General features: G+C 38.6%; 1 pseudogene; it reads right to left on the minus strand.

The window, feature by feature from the left end:
* The window catches only part of LOC128636563 (major histocompatibility complex class I-related gene protein-like), a 103,628-nt pseudogene that overhangs the window by 57,925 nt on the left and 29,860 nt on the right, over nt 1-15,843 (minus strand).

A 15,843-nucleotide genomic window follows, 5' to 3' on the forward strand; every position in this document is an offset into this window, starting at 1 on the left:
GCATAAAATCAACTTTTATTATTTCATCATGACGTCACCTAATCCAGCCCTCCAATATGGGCAGTACATATCCAAAAGCACTAACTTATCATAGCTATTTTTTTGCATATAATTAACTGCTGATTACAGCTCTTTGCGCATGCGCTCTTTAATCCAACAAACAGCGCATACGTGTTTGCTCTGGGTGAATCCGAAATCGCCCATATCTTAACCTGAATCACGCTTGCGCATTGTTCTCCAGAATCAATGAAATAGGTTATCAAGGCATTTTATGTGCAATCAAAAAAGTAGTATGTTTCAATGCCTTTTGTTAATATCAATAAATTTCATGTTCTTTACAGTATATATATGAAGATCCACAATGAAATAATAAATAAATAACTGATTGTTTATACTGTATATATTTATCAGTTTTAATAAATAGTATTCCCAACTTAATTTTTAATTGCTCGTTAATTCTAGGGAGATTCTCTTTTTTTAAAAATATATTTTATCGCTAATTCTATGTATATTCTATTTTATAAAGTTAATATCCGCGTTAATTCTAAGGAGATTCTAATTTATAAAGTTAATTGCTCGTTAATTCTAGGGAGATTCAATTTTATAAAGTTAATTGCTCGTTAATTCTAGGGAGATTCTCAAAGAGTACGCACGCACGCAACCAACTTACCTTCACAGTGCAGCAAACTCTTCTGATCCGCGATCCATAGTACAGGTCTACTGCATACAGAACTGACATGCAGAGAGTGATGTAATCAATAATGTTGCGCTATCTTGAGCATGCGCAACAAGGATAACGGTCGCCATCTTCAAACCCGGAATGGACAACGATAAGAATGAAAACCGGCTTCGGAGCCAAGTATCTTCAAAACGGCAAGTAAATGAAACAAATAGGGCATTGTAAATAGGTTGATTTTTGTTGTTTCTTTTCAGCTGTGATTCGTTTTTTTGTGCCTTCAGTGTCCCTTTAAGTATCACTTCCCTTCCCACAACCCCCAGTCATGCGACCAAAGGAAATGGAGAAAAAAGACCTAAAAGCCTTTCTAGGATGACAAGACTCAGAAACTTGAGAAGATCCAGAAAAATGGGAACAATAATACACATCCTTCAGGTCTATGTTCGCTCTGAACAGGTCCGCTTGAACCAAAGGAGAATGGATACTACTATGAAGGACAAAACCTGAGAAACATGAGGAAAATACCTAGATTCGGTTACCAGACTGGGACTGTAACTAACATTCCTATATAGAGGAAGGCCCTGAACTCAGTTCAAAGAATGCTTCTCATCATACCTGGATTGCAGATACTTGAGAATGAGAAATTTGTTCCTGGGAGGACCTCCTTCTTGCACCTAAGGCAAAGAGAATGACTGGGGGTTGTGGGAAGGGAAGTGATACTTAACAGCTTTGTTGTGGTGCTCTTTGCCTCCTCCTGCTGGCCAGAAGTAATATTCCCAACAGCAATTGATGATTCTGTGGACTCACCGTATCTTAGGAAAGAAATATAATTTATGCTTTCCTGATAAATACTTTTATACTGGCAAAAGTCCACAAGACCCTGCCCATTATTTTCTATGTTTTGATTGTTTTTTCTGGTGGCAGTTTAAGTATGTACCTTTTTTAATATTGCTCTTATTTCTTTTCCTACCTTTTTCTTTTTTTGGCTTGGCTATATGTCAGACTAGTTTCCAGTAAGGTGGGAGGGGTTTTAAGAGCTCTGGGAATTTTGGGAATCTTTGCCTCCTCCTAGTGACCAGTAGAGTAATTCCCAGGAGTAAAAGATTGTGGACTCTCACCACCATGAAATAAATAAATTTATCAGGTAAGCATAAATTATATTTTTTAGCCCTCTGGAAATCTTGTTTTATGTTTAAATCTTTTTTATTGGTAGAGCATTTATAATAAACACATACATCAAATACATATCAACAGAAATGCTGAACATTACAGTGTCTTTCCAACATATATGTTTCTGCCTTCCTTTTAATGGAAACTTAAGCGAGAAATTCCTGTGGATACTAATTAGTTTGTATAAAGGACGGTCATTGCTTATGTTGATTTTACATCCCACACTGGTATTCTACTCCATATATCTTCATACAGAGTCCTACATATAGCACATGAATTTCTCCTTGGAAGAGAATAACGATTTTGTATTTATCAATAGGGATAGGGGAACAGGGATAAATAATACTATTTATATATAAAAAGAATAAAACTGAATGCCAAGAGCCCGTTTAAATAACTCAAGGAAAAATATCTTGTGAATCCCACCCAAAAATTCCTGTTTTGTGGTGCATTAGGGTGCGTAGTATCAGAGCCACTCCTCTTGTGTATTTGTCTTTGTTATGGGTCAGAGTGGAAAGCTTGTTTTAAAGTGACACTCAAGTCAAAATTAAACTTTTATGATTAAGCTAGAGCAGCAATTTTAAACAACTTTCCAATTTCCTTCCATTAACAAAATGTGCACAGTCTTTTTATATTTACACTTTTTGAGTCACCAGCTCCTACTGAGCATGTGCAAGAATTCACAGAATGTACGTAATTCATTTGTGATTGGCTAATGGCTGTCAATGATAGGAAATAGACATAACTTTGAAATTTGTTGTATTGCTGTTGCATTGTCTTTTTATCATGCATTAGTTCATTATGCAAATTTACTATATTTACTGGTCCTTTAAATATCTGCAAGGTAACCGCTACTTTTAAATTAACCCCTACTTTTAAATTAATGTTGTAATATTTTTGCTTCTTGTAAAAATCTTTCATCACTTCTACGATTCCTTCGAATTTGAAGATATTGACTTGTAAGCATTCCCTTTTTGAGGGAATCTGGATGGATGCTTGTCCAATGCAATAGATTATTTGTCACAGTTTCTTAATGGCAAGTGGTATTTTTTTAATTACCCAAATTTTCTTTATGGATTCCAAGATCCAATAAGGTAATTTGATGTTCATTTACTGTATATCAAATGAGTATTTAATGTCAAATTTGTTAGAGTTCAATCAGTTCATAAACTGTTCAAAGGCATCTATCGTTCCTGATTAAAGTATTAGCACATCATCAATAAATCTTAACCAAAGTCTCATATAGAATGGTTTTTTGATCGATCCATCCCGTGGTTTTCAATATTAAAGGATTTTTCATTTAATACTAACTAAATATAGTTCTATGGTAAAAACACTAAACCAATACAAGTTGTTAAATACTAACAGGTCCGTTTATAATTTGTGCAGAGTTTTAATAGGAACCAATAAATATGTTGTAATAAGTTGAATATATTTACAGATATATATATATATATATATAATATATATATATATACATATTTTACAGCAAAACAGTCCAAATATTTTTGCAGGGCAACTATCACAACCTAAATTTGTGCAACACTGCTAAAATAAAAACATAATTTTATCTCAGGAATATACTTATTCAAATTCTCTAAATGTGTGCTTTCTCGAGTTGTCCAAAATCAGCTATTCTTAAAGGGACACTAAACCCACATTTTTTTTCTTTCATGATTCAGATAGAGCATGCAATTTTAAGTAACTTTCTAATTTACTCCTATTATCAATTTTTTTTCGTTCTCTTGCTATCTTTATTTAAAAAGCAGGAATGTGATGCATAGGAACCGGGCCCATTTTTGGTTGAGAACCTGGGTTATGCTTGCTTATTGGTGGGTAAATGTAAGCATTGAATAAGCAAGTGCTATCCATGATGCTGAACCTAAAATAAGCTGGCTGCTAAGATTTACATTCCTGCTTTTAAAATAAAGACAGCAAGAGAACGAAAAAAAATTGATAATAGAAGTAAATTAGGAAGTTGCTTAAAATGTCATGCTCCATCTGAATCATGAAAGAAAAAAATTGAGTTCAGTATCCCTTTAAGCAAGAGCAGATTAAGAAAAAGAAAGAGAGTGTTTCCCAATTGTATTCTCAATTCAAAAGGGTCTGGCCTATCACATGCCAGTCAAAGGCTAATGGGAGTGTCCTAGCTAAGAGACAATGGTGTTTTTTAATGACAGGAAGGTGAGTATTCCAGGGATAAAATATGTAAGCTATGTCACCACACATCCTAGGAATAGATTAGCATACCTTGGAGCATAAATTGGAGCCCGTTATATTATTTTAATATAATTTTAATTTGCATCCATATCAAATTTATCATTGAAATGATGTAAAAAAAAAGTGGGAGAGGAAAGGGGTGGGATTATGAGAGAGGAGTGGGCAGGGGAAAAAGGGCGTGGTACCAATCAAAATGAGTTTGATGAAATACCCATATACAAACTGCTGGCAATGTTAACTTGGCAAAGATCAACTATTATTATTTGGTATCCTACTTATTCTGTGCCACCCAAGTTCAGCATTTCTTTGCAGTCTACAGTGACAGCAGAGAAATACAGGCAACAGCACATAGACGTTAATATATGTCACAGGGGTACTTTGAATAAAACACTGGATGTATATTAACACCGGAATGGCAAATGAAAACACATCAATAGACATGCAGGCTGAGATAGATAGTGATGCGTAGTATATCACCTCCTGAGTGGTTGAAGCGCCTCATCAGTGTCTTGACATTATATTTGAACCAAGCCGCATCACCTTTGCCAATCTGTGTTTGTCTTTTCCAATAACCAGGATCACCCTCAACTGTCTCTAGCCACATAGCTGGTCTGGTATAGCCACTGTCACTGTCATATTTCTGTATCTGAATGTCACCAATGTAAGCAGCTGAAAAATAGATAGGCAGCCCATGTCCTGGCTCTGAGACCCCAGTGCAATAATAATGCAGAGTGTAAGTACCTGTGAGAAAAAGAGAGACAGTTAAATATTATTGAAATCTTTAAATTCCTGAAACTCGCAGAGAGAGAAACCACTGCACAAAGCTATTCACAGAGAGATTGTTGCACATTACTGTAACCTGTGACTGCCTGAGAGACACAGAGAGAGACAGTTACACATTACTGTAACCTGTGACTGCCTGAGAGACACAGAGAGACAGTTACACATTACTGTAAGCTGTGACTACCTGAGAGACACAGAGAGAGACAGTTACACATTAGTGTAACCTGTGACTGCCTGAGAGACACAGAGAGAGACAGTTACACATTAGTGTAACCTGTGACTGTCTGAGAGACACAGAGAGAGACAGTTACACATTACTGTAACCTGTGACTGCCTGAGAGACACAGAGAGAGGCAGTTACACATTACTGTAACCTGTGACTGCCTGAGAGACACAGAGAGACAGTTACACATTACTGTAACCTGTGACTGCCTGAGAGACACAGAGAGAGACAGTTACATATAACTGTAACCTGTGACTGCCTGAGAGACACAGAGAGAGACAGTTACACATTACTGTAACCTGTGACTGCCTGAGAGACACACAGAGACAGTTACACATTACTGTAACCTGTGACTGCCTGAGAGACACAGAGAGAGACAGTTACACATTACTGTAACCTGTGACTGCCTGAGAGACACAGAGAGAGACAGTTACACATTACTGTAACCTGTGACTGCCTGAGAGACAGAGAGAGAGAGACAGTTACACATTACTGTAACCTGTGACTGCGTGAGAGACACAGAGAGAGACAGTTACACATTAGTGTAACCTGTGACTGCCTGAGAGACACAGAGAGAGACAGTTACACATTAGTGTAACCTGTGACTGCCTGAGAGACACAGAGAGAGACAGTTATACATTAGTGTAACCTGTGACTGCCTGAGAGACACAGAGACAGTTACACATTACTGTAACCTCACCTGTGACTGCCTGAGAGACAGAGAGACAGTTACACATTACTGTAACCTGTGACTGCCTGAGAGACACAGAGAGAGACAGTTACACATTACTGTAACCTCACCTGTGACTGCCTGAGAGACACAGAGAGAGACAGTTACACATTACTGTAACCTGTGACTGCCTGAGAGACACAGAGACAGTTACACATTACTGTAACCTGTGACTGCCTGTGAGACACAGAGACAGTTACACATTACTGTAACCTGTGACTACCTGAGAGACACAGAGAGACAGTTACACATTACTGTAACTTGTGACTGCCTGAGAGACACAGAGACAGTTACACATTACTGTAACCTGTGACTACCTGAGAGACACAGAGAGACACTTACACATTACTGTAACCTGTGACTGCCTGAGAGACAGTTACACATTACTGTAACCTGTGACTGCCTGAGAGACACAGAGAGAGACAGTTACACATTACTGTAACCTGTGACTGCCTGAGAGACACAGAGAGAGACAGTTACACATTACTGTAACCTGTGACTGCCTGTGAGACACAGAGACAATTACACATTACTGTAACCTATGACTGCCTGAGAGACACAGAGAGACAGTTACACATTACTGTAACCTATGACTGCCTGAGAAACACAGAGAGAGAGACAGTTACACATTACTGTAACCTGTGACTGCCTGAGACACAGAGAGAGAGACAGTTACACATTACTGTAACCTGTGACTGCCTGAGAGACACGGAGAGAGTTACACATTACTGTAACCTGTGACTGCCTGAGAGACACAGAGACAGTTACACATTACTGTAACATGTGACTGCCTGAGAGACACAGAGAGAGACAGTTACACATTACTGTAACCTGTGACTGCCTGAGAGACACAGAGAGAGACAGTTACACATTACTGTAACCTGTGACTGCCTGAGAGACACAGAGAGAGACAGTTACACATTACTGTAACCTGTGACTGCCTTAGAGACACAGAGAGAGACAGTTACACATTACTGTAACCTGTGACTGCCTGAGAGACACAGAGAGAGACAGTTACACATTACTGTAACCTGTAACCGCCTGAGAGACACAGAGAGAGACAGTTACACATTACTGTAACCTGTGACTGCCTGAGAGACACAGAGAGAGACAGTTACACATTTCTGTAACCGCCTGAGAGACACACAGAGAGACAGTTACACATTACTGTAACCTGTGACTGCCTGAGAGACACAGAGAGAGACAGTTACACATTACTGTAACCTGTGACTGCCTGAGAGACACAGAGAGACAGTTACACATTACTGTAACCTGTGACTGCCTGAGAGACACAGAGAGAGTTACACATTACTGTAACCTGTGACTGCCTGAGAGACACAGAGAGAGAGAGTTACACATTACTGTAACCTGTGAGTGCCTGAGAGACACAGACAGTTACACATTACTGTAACCTGTGACTGCCTGAGAGACACAGAGAGAGACAATTACACATTACTGTAACCTGTGACTGCCTGAGAGACACAGAGAGAGACAGTTACACATTACTGTAACCTGTGACTGCCTGAGAGACACAGAGAGAGACAGTTACACATTACTGTAACCTGTGACTGCCTGAGAGACACAGAGAGAGACAGTTACACATTAGTGTAACCTGTGACTGCCTGAGAGACACAGAGAGAGACAGTTGCACATTACTGTAACCTGTGACTGCCTGAGACACACAGAGAGAGACAGTTACACATTACTGTAACCTGTGACTGCCTGAGAGACACAGAGAGAGACAGTTACACATTAGTGTAACCTGTGACTGCCTGAGAGACACAGAGAGAGACAGTTATACATTAGTGTAACCTGTGACTGCCTGAGAGACACAGAGAGAGACAGTTACACATTACTGTAACCTGTGACTGCCTGAGAGACACACAGAGAGACAGTTATACATTACTGTAACCTATGACTGCCTGAGAGACACAGAGAGAGACAGTTACACATTACTGTAACCTGTGACTGCCTGAGAGACACAGAGAGACAGTTACACATTACTGTAACTTGTGACTGCCTGAGAGACACAGAGACAGTTACACATTACTGTAACCTCACCTGTGACTGCCTGAGAGACAGAGAGACAGTTACACATTACTGTAACCTGTGACTGCCTGAGACACAGAGAGAGACAGTTACACATTACTGTAACCTGTGACTGCCTGAGACACAGAGAGAGACAGTTACACATTACTGTAACCTCACCTGTGACTGCCTGAGAGACACAGAGAGAGACAGTTACACATTACTGTAACCTGTGACTGCCTGAGAGACACAGAGAGAGACAGTTACACATTACTATAACCTCACCTGTGACTGCCTGAGAGACACAGAGAGAGACAGTTACACATTACTGTAACCTGTGACTGCCTGTGAGACACAGAGACAGTTACACATTACTGTAACTTGTGACTGCCTGAGAGACACAGAGAGAGTTACACATTACTGTAACCTATGACTGCCTGAGAAACACAGAGAGATAGTTACACATTACTGTAACCTGTGACTGCCTGAGAGACAGTTACACATTACTGTAACCTGTGACTGCCTGAGAAACACAGAGAGACAGTTACACATTACTGTAACCTGTGATTGCCTGTGAGACACAGAGAGAGACATTTACACATTACTGTAACCTGTGATTGCCTGTGAGACACAGAGACAGTTACACATTACTGTAACCTGTGACTGCCTGAGAGACACAGAGAGAGACAGTTACACATTACTGTAACCTGTGACTGCGTGAGAGACACAGAGAGAGACAGTTACACATTACTGTAACCTGTGACTGCCTGAGAGATACAGAGAGAGACAGTTACACATTACTGTAACCTGTGACTGCCTGAGAGACAGAGAGAGAGAGACAGTTACACATTACTGTAACCTGTGACTGCGTGAGAGACACAGAGAGAGACAGTTATACATTAGTGTAACCTGTGACTGCCTGAGAGACACAGAGAGAGACAGTTACACATTACTGTAACCTATGACTGCCTGAGAGACACAGAGAGAGACAGTTACACATTACTGTAACCTGTGACTGCCTGAGAGACACAGAGAGACAGTTACACATTACTGTAACTTGTGACTGCCTGAGAGACACAGAGACAGTTACACATTACTGTAACCTCACCTGTGACTGCCTGAGAGACAGAGAGACAGTTACACATTACTGTAACTTGTGACTGCCTGAGAGACACAGAGACAGTTACACATTACTGTAACCTCACCTGTGACTGCCTGAGAGACAGAGAGACAGTTACACATTACTGTAACCTGTGACTGCCTGAGAGACACAGAGAGAGACAGTTACACATTACTGTAACCTGTGACTGCCTGAGACACAGAGAGAGACAGTTACACATTACTGTAACCTGTGACTGCCTGAGACACAGAGAGAGACAGTTACACATTACTGTAACCTCACCTGTGACTGCCTGAGAGACACAGAGAGAGACAGTTACACATTACTGTAACCTGTGACTGCCTGAGAGACACAGAGAGAGACAGTTACACATTACTATAACCTCACCTGTGACTGCCTGAGAGACACAGAGAGAGACAGTTACACATTACTGTAACCTGTGACTGCCTGTGAGACACAGAGACAGTTACACATTACTGTAACTTGTGACTGCCTGAGAGACACAGAGAGAGTTACACATTACTGTAACCTATGACTGCCTGAGAAACACAGAGAGATAGTTACACATTACTGTAACCTGTGACTGCCTGAGAGACACAGAGACAGTTACACATTACTGTAATCTGTGACTGCCTGAGAAACACAGAGAGACAGTTACACATTACTGTAACCTGTGATTGCCTGTGAGACACAGAGAGAGACATTTACACATTACTGTAACCTGTGATTGCCTGTGAGACACAGAGACAGTTACACATTACTGTAACCTGTGACTGCCTGAGAGACACAGAGAGAGACAGTTACACATTACTGTAACCTGTGACTGCGTGAGAGACACAGAGAGAGACAGTTACACATTACTGTAACCTGTGACTGCCTGAGAGATACAGAGAGAGACAGTTACACATTACTGTAACCTGTGACTGCCTGAGAGACACAGAGAGAGACAGTTACACACTACTGTAACTTGTGACTGCCTGAGAGACACAGAGACAGTTACACATTACTGTAACTTGTGACTGCCTGAGAGACACAGAGACAGTTACACATTACTGTAACCTGTGACTGCCTGAGAGACACAGAGATACAGTTACACATTACTGTAACCTGTGACTTGATAAAGGCCCAACAGAGGGCCGAAACGCGTTGACATTTATGGAAAGCTTCATTCTGATTATTTTTCTTGAACAATATTGCACCATGTATTGTATTGTTTTCTTTATTTAGTTGAAATAATTGTTATTAACTCCTCTCCATCTCCGTATTTCACAGAGAACATACATACATTTCACCATTTGGGTACATCAGACAACATAATACAACAGTTTCTTAACAAGAGCGTGTTCATCTCTGAGGTCTTCTCTTTATGTGCGTCTCTTAACAGTTCGTATGTCTCATCCCTTGCTCGCACACATGAAAAGTTTGGCAGTTGGAAGTATTATTCCCCTTGCTTCTTAACGTATAGTCCTGAAATAGTATTTTTCATAGTATTCTATGGAGTTGTTTTTCTTGGTAAGTTTTCCCCCTATTATTGCTATTTTTTAATCTCCTTTAGAATAATGTTCTTGGTAGGGAGTAGGGTAGAGTGGGGGATGATTTCTCATTACATTTTCAACATGAATAACCAATATCTTAAATACAAACAAACTAAACCAACAAACAAAGGTTTAAAAACATTTATAGAGTTATATTATGTCACTGCACACTTTATATTCTCCTTATCTAGAAAGTACTTACTCATCTAGGAATACATCTACCAAAGACCCAATGATCCCCTCCTAGCCAGCCATCTCCCCTCTCTTCCTTCTTAAATATAGGGTATGCCCGCTCATCTCCTCAATCCTAAGATCCTTTTACCTATTACAAGGTGTCACTGTTTACTATTCTCCATTATCCAGTAGAACCAGACTTTTTGGAACCAGGATTCTATGTCTAGCGCTTTTGCTGCTGAATCATACATCGAATATGTCACCTGAATTCTAGCTAGGAACTCAGCCCATGACGGTATTTCCGTCTTCCAATATTTTGCAATAGTTATTCTCGTTGTAGTGCATAGAATCCTGATAAACACATTTATGTGTGTATTAAATCTGGCTATGTTCTCGTGTAGTAGTGCCTGTGCTGGAGTGAGAGAAATCTGTTCGTTTAACACTTTGCTCAATAGTTCAGACAATTTTTGCCATATGTTGCTTACTTTAGTACATTCCCACCACATGTGGAAATAGGAACCTGTTATTTTACAGCCCCTATAACAATGATTATTGCTACCTTTAACCATATGAGCTGTTTTTGTTTGTGTCAGATACCATCTAAAAGATGTTTTCAATATATTTTCTCTAAGATCCGCACTTGTTTTCTTTATTTAGAGGAACAAGTTTAAAGCACACTTAAGGAAGATTTTGGATACCTCTGAAATTTCCTCTACGTTCTCTCTAACCCCTCTTTGGAGGTTTTCCTATTAAGAGAGATCACAGTATTCGAATCTATGATTTGACTTATCTTTTTATCTTCTCTTTTTTACATTTTTTGGAATTAAAGGACATCACTAATATTATGCACAATTTCTTTTTTTTTTTATATTATCGATTTTTCACCTTTTCCACTTTTTTACCATTTTTTCTTTTTGCATTGCATGCAATTTTATACATTTTTCCAATTCATTTTTATCACCAGGATTTGATTTTTTCACATTTTTTCCACCCAAGAATTTGGATCACTATTTTTTATTGGATTACTAAGACATTCCACAGCAGATTCACTCATAGATGCAATCATTAGGACACTATTTTTTCATCTGGACTTATCACTATATATATCTTTTGTAATATATCTTAACTTTTATGTATATTCAGAACTGTTTATTTTATTATATTTTATTTTATTAGTCTACCTTACAAGGTTTAACAGAACACAAATTTGGTTAAATAACCTATTTGATTTTATCTTAATTGAATTTATCTCTTTTAATATAGTATTTTATTTTCAATTTGTAACATGAATCCATGATATTACATTATATGTGTTATTTAATAAATGTAAATTTATTAGGCGCTCTTTGTTTTTGCTTTTAGTTTAATTTCAGTTATTTTTAAGGGTTAGCTAGGGGCCCTTATTTTCAAGGAGCTATAAGGATATTTGCAAGTTAAGCGCTGTATGATATTATTTCTACTCTATGTAACCTGTGACTGCCTAAGAGACACACAGAGAGACAATTACATATTACTGTAACCCAGGGGTGAAGCTACAATCTGTGGGATTATGACTGAACGCCTCTAAGTCAGAATCCCCCTTTAGTGGGACGATATTGCGGCGCCTTGAAAAAGCTAACAGCAGTTGGTGAAATGATAGTTGGAGTCATCAAGCATTGTTCAAAGTAGACACAAGGAGGGGTATTTGTCCGGTACAGAAAGACTACAGATACAGGCCTCTAGTTATCAAGCCGTCAACCTCAAATACGCTGGAATTCCGCAGCGTATTTGTGGCGAGGCTGATTTGCTGTAGTTATCAAGCACTACAGCCCAGCAAAAGTAGAATATAGTGACGTAAGCTTCGATCCGCCGGACTCAGTCCGACACAGATCGATTCTTATGTCACTCCAGATGTTCCGAACGCAAGTTCGGCACAATCTGACTACTTTTGCTAGTTATCAAAAAACTAGCAGGTACGCTCGCCACTATTCCGGACCAGCCTACCTGGTTTTCAATCCGCCGCCCTGCAGGTGGCGGATCCCATAGGAATCAATGGGAGTCTGACCATAGCGAAAGCTCATGTTCGCTGCTGCCCGACATCCCATTGATTCCTATGGGAAGTGTGTACACCTAACACCCTAACATGTACCCCGAGTCTAAACACCCCTAATCTGCCCCCCCTACACCGCCGCAACTAAATAAATGTATTACCCCCTAAACCGCCGCTCCCGGAGCCCACCGCCACTCTAATAAACTTATTAACCCCTAAACCACCACTCCCGGACCCTGCCGCAACTATAATAAATATGATAACCCCTAAACCGCCGCTCCAGGACCCCGCCGCCACCTACATAATACCTATTAACCCCTATCCTGCCCCCTACACCGCCACCACCTATAATAAATTTATTAACCCCTATCCTGCCCCCCCTACACCGCCGCCACTATAATAAAATTATTAACCCCTAAACCTAAGTCTAACCCTAACACCCCCCTAACTTAAATATTAATTAAATACATCTAAATAAATATTATTCTTATTAACTAAATTAATCCTATTTAAAACTAAATACTTACCTTTAAAATAAACCCTAATATTGCTACAATATAACTAATAATTATATTGTAGCTATTTTAGGATTTATTTTTATTTTACAGGCAAATTTAAATTTATTTAAGCTAGGTACAATAGCTATTAAATAGTTATTAACTATTTAATAGCTACCTAGATAAAATAAAGTCAAATTTACCTGTAAAATAAAAACTAACCTAAGTTACAATTACACCTAACACTACACTATCATTAAATAAATTATTCCTATTTAAAAATATATACTTACCTGTAAAATAAACCCTAAGATAGCTACAATGTAATTAATAATTACATTGTAGCTATTTTAGGATTTATATTTATTTTACAGGTAACTTTGTATTTATTTTAACTAGGTAGAATAGTTATTAAATAGTTATTAACTATTTAATAACTACCTAGCTAAAAGAAATACAAATTTACCTGTAAAATAAATCCTAACCTAAGTTACAATTAAACCTAACACTAAACTATCATTAAATTAATTAACTACAAATACCTACAATTAAATAAACTAACTAAAGTACAAGAAATAAAAAAATATTACAAGATTTTTAATCTAATTACACCTAATCTAAGCACCCTAATAAAATAACAAAGCCCCCCAAAATAAAAAAAATGCCCTACCCTATTCTAAATTACAAAAGCAATCAGCCAATCGGATTGAGCTCGCATTCTATTGGCTGATCGGAACAGCCAATAGAATGCAAGCTCAATCTGATTGGCTGATTGGATCAGCCAATCGGATTGAACTTGAGTCTGATTGGCTGATTGCATCATCCAATCAGATTTTTCATACCTTAATTCCGATTGGCTGATAGAATCCTATCAGCCAATCGGAATTCGAGGGACGCCATCTTGGATGAAGTCACTTAAAGGAATATCCATTCATCGGATAGGCGTCGTTGGAAGAGGATGGCTCCGCATCGGCTCGTTTGAAGAAGGCTCCGCTCCGGATGGATGAAGATTGAAGATGCCGCATGGATGAAGACTTCTATCGGATGGAAGACCTCTTCAGCACCCCTTGGATGATGACTTCGGCCGCTGCGGATGTCCTCTTCTGTTCCATCGGTGGTCGGCTGGCTGAAGACGACTCAAGGTAGGGAGATCTTTAGGGGGTTAGTGTTAGGTTTTTTTAAGGGGGTTTGGGTGGGTTAGAGTAGGGGTATGTGGGTGGTGGGTTTTAATGTTGGGGGGGTTGTATTTTTTTTTACATGCAAAAGAGCGGATTACTTTGGGGCATGCCCAGCAAAAGGCCCTTTTAAGGGCTGGTAAGGTAATAGAGCTGTTAACTTTTGTAATTTAGAATAGGGTAGGGCATTTTTTTTATTTTGGGGGGCTTTGTTATTTTATTAGGGGGCTTAGATTAGGTGTAATTAGATTAAAAATCTTGTAATATTTTTTTTATTTTTTGTAACTTAGTTTATTTAATTGTATTTAATTGTAGGTATTTGTAGTTAATTAATTTAATGATAGTGTAGTGTTAGGTTTAATTGTAACTTAGGTTAGGATTTATTTTACAGGTACATTTGTATTTCTTTTAGCTAGGTAGTTATTAAATAGTTAATAACTATTTAATAACTATTCTACCTAGTTAAAATAAATACAAAGTTACCTGTAAAATAAATATAAATCCTAAAATAGCTACAATGTAATTATTAATTACATTGTAGCTATCTTAGGGTTTATTTTACAGGTAAGTATTTATTTTTAAATAGGAATAATTTATTTAATGATAGTGTAGTGTTAGGTGTAATTGTAACTTAGGTTAGTTTTTATTTTACAGGTAAATTTGACTTTATTTTATCTAGGTAGCTATTAAATAGTTAATAACTATTTAATAACTATTGTACCTAGTTAAAATAAATTGAAATTTGCCTGTAAAATAAAAATAAATCCTAAAATAGCTACAATATAATTATTAATTACATTGTAGCTATCTTAGGGTTTATTTTATAGGTAAGTATTTAGTTTTAACTAGGAATAATTTAGTTAACAATAGTAAATTTATTTAGATTTATTTAATTAATATTTAAGTTAGGGGGGTGTTAGGGTTAGACTTAGGTTTAGGGGTTAATAATTTATTATAGGTTGCGGCGGTATAGGGGGGCAGGATAGGGGTTGATAAATTTATTATAGGTGGCGACGGTATGGGGGGGCTGATTAGGGGTTAATACGTTTAATATAGGTAGCGGCGGGGTCCGGGAGCGGAGGTTTAGGGGTTAAACAATTTATTTAGTTGCAGCGGGGTACGGGATCTGCAGGATAGGGGTTAATACATTTATTATAGGTGGCGGCGGTATAGGGGGGGCAGGATAGGGGTTAATAGGTATAATGTAGGTGGCGACGGGGTCCGGGAGCGGTGGTTTAGGGGTTAATACATTTATTATAGTTGCGGCGGGGTCTAGGAGCGGCGGTTTAGGGGTTAATACATTTATTATAGTTGCGGCGGGGTCTAGGAGCGGCGGTTTAGGGGTTAATAACTTTATTTAGTTGCGGGATGCTCCGGGGGCGCCGGTATAGGGGGTAGAACAGTATAGTATAGTGTGGGTGCTTAGTGACAGCTTATCAATAAAGCTGGGAAAAAGCCAAAAAGCAGCGAGATCGGATGAGTG

The sequence above is a fragment of the Bombina bombina genome, chromosome 7, assembly GCF_027579735.1.
Source record: "Bombina bombina isolate aBomBom1 chromosome 7, aBomBom1.pri, whole genome shotgun sequence".
In the NCBI taxonomy this organism is placed as follows: domain Eukaryota; kingdom Metazoa; phylum Chordata; class Amphibia; order Anura; family Bombinatoridae; genus Bombina; species Bombina bombina.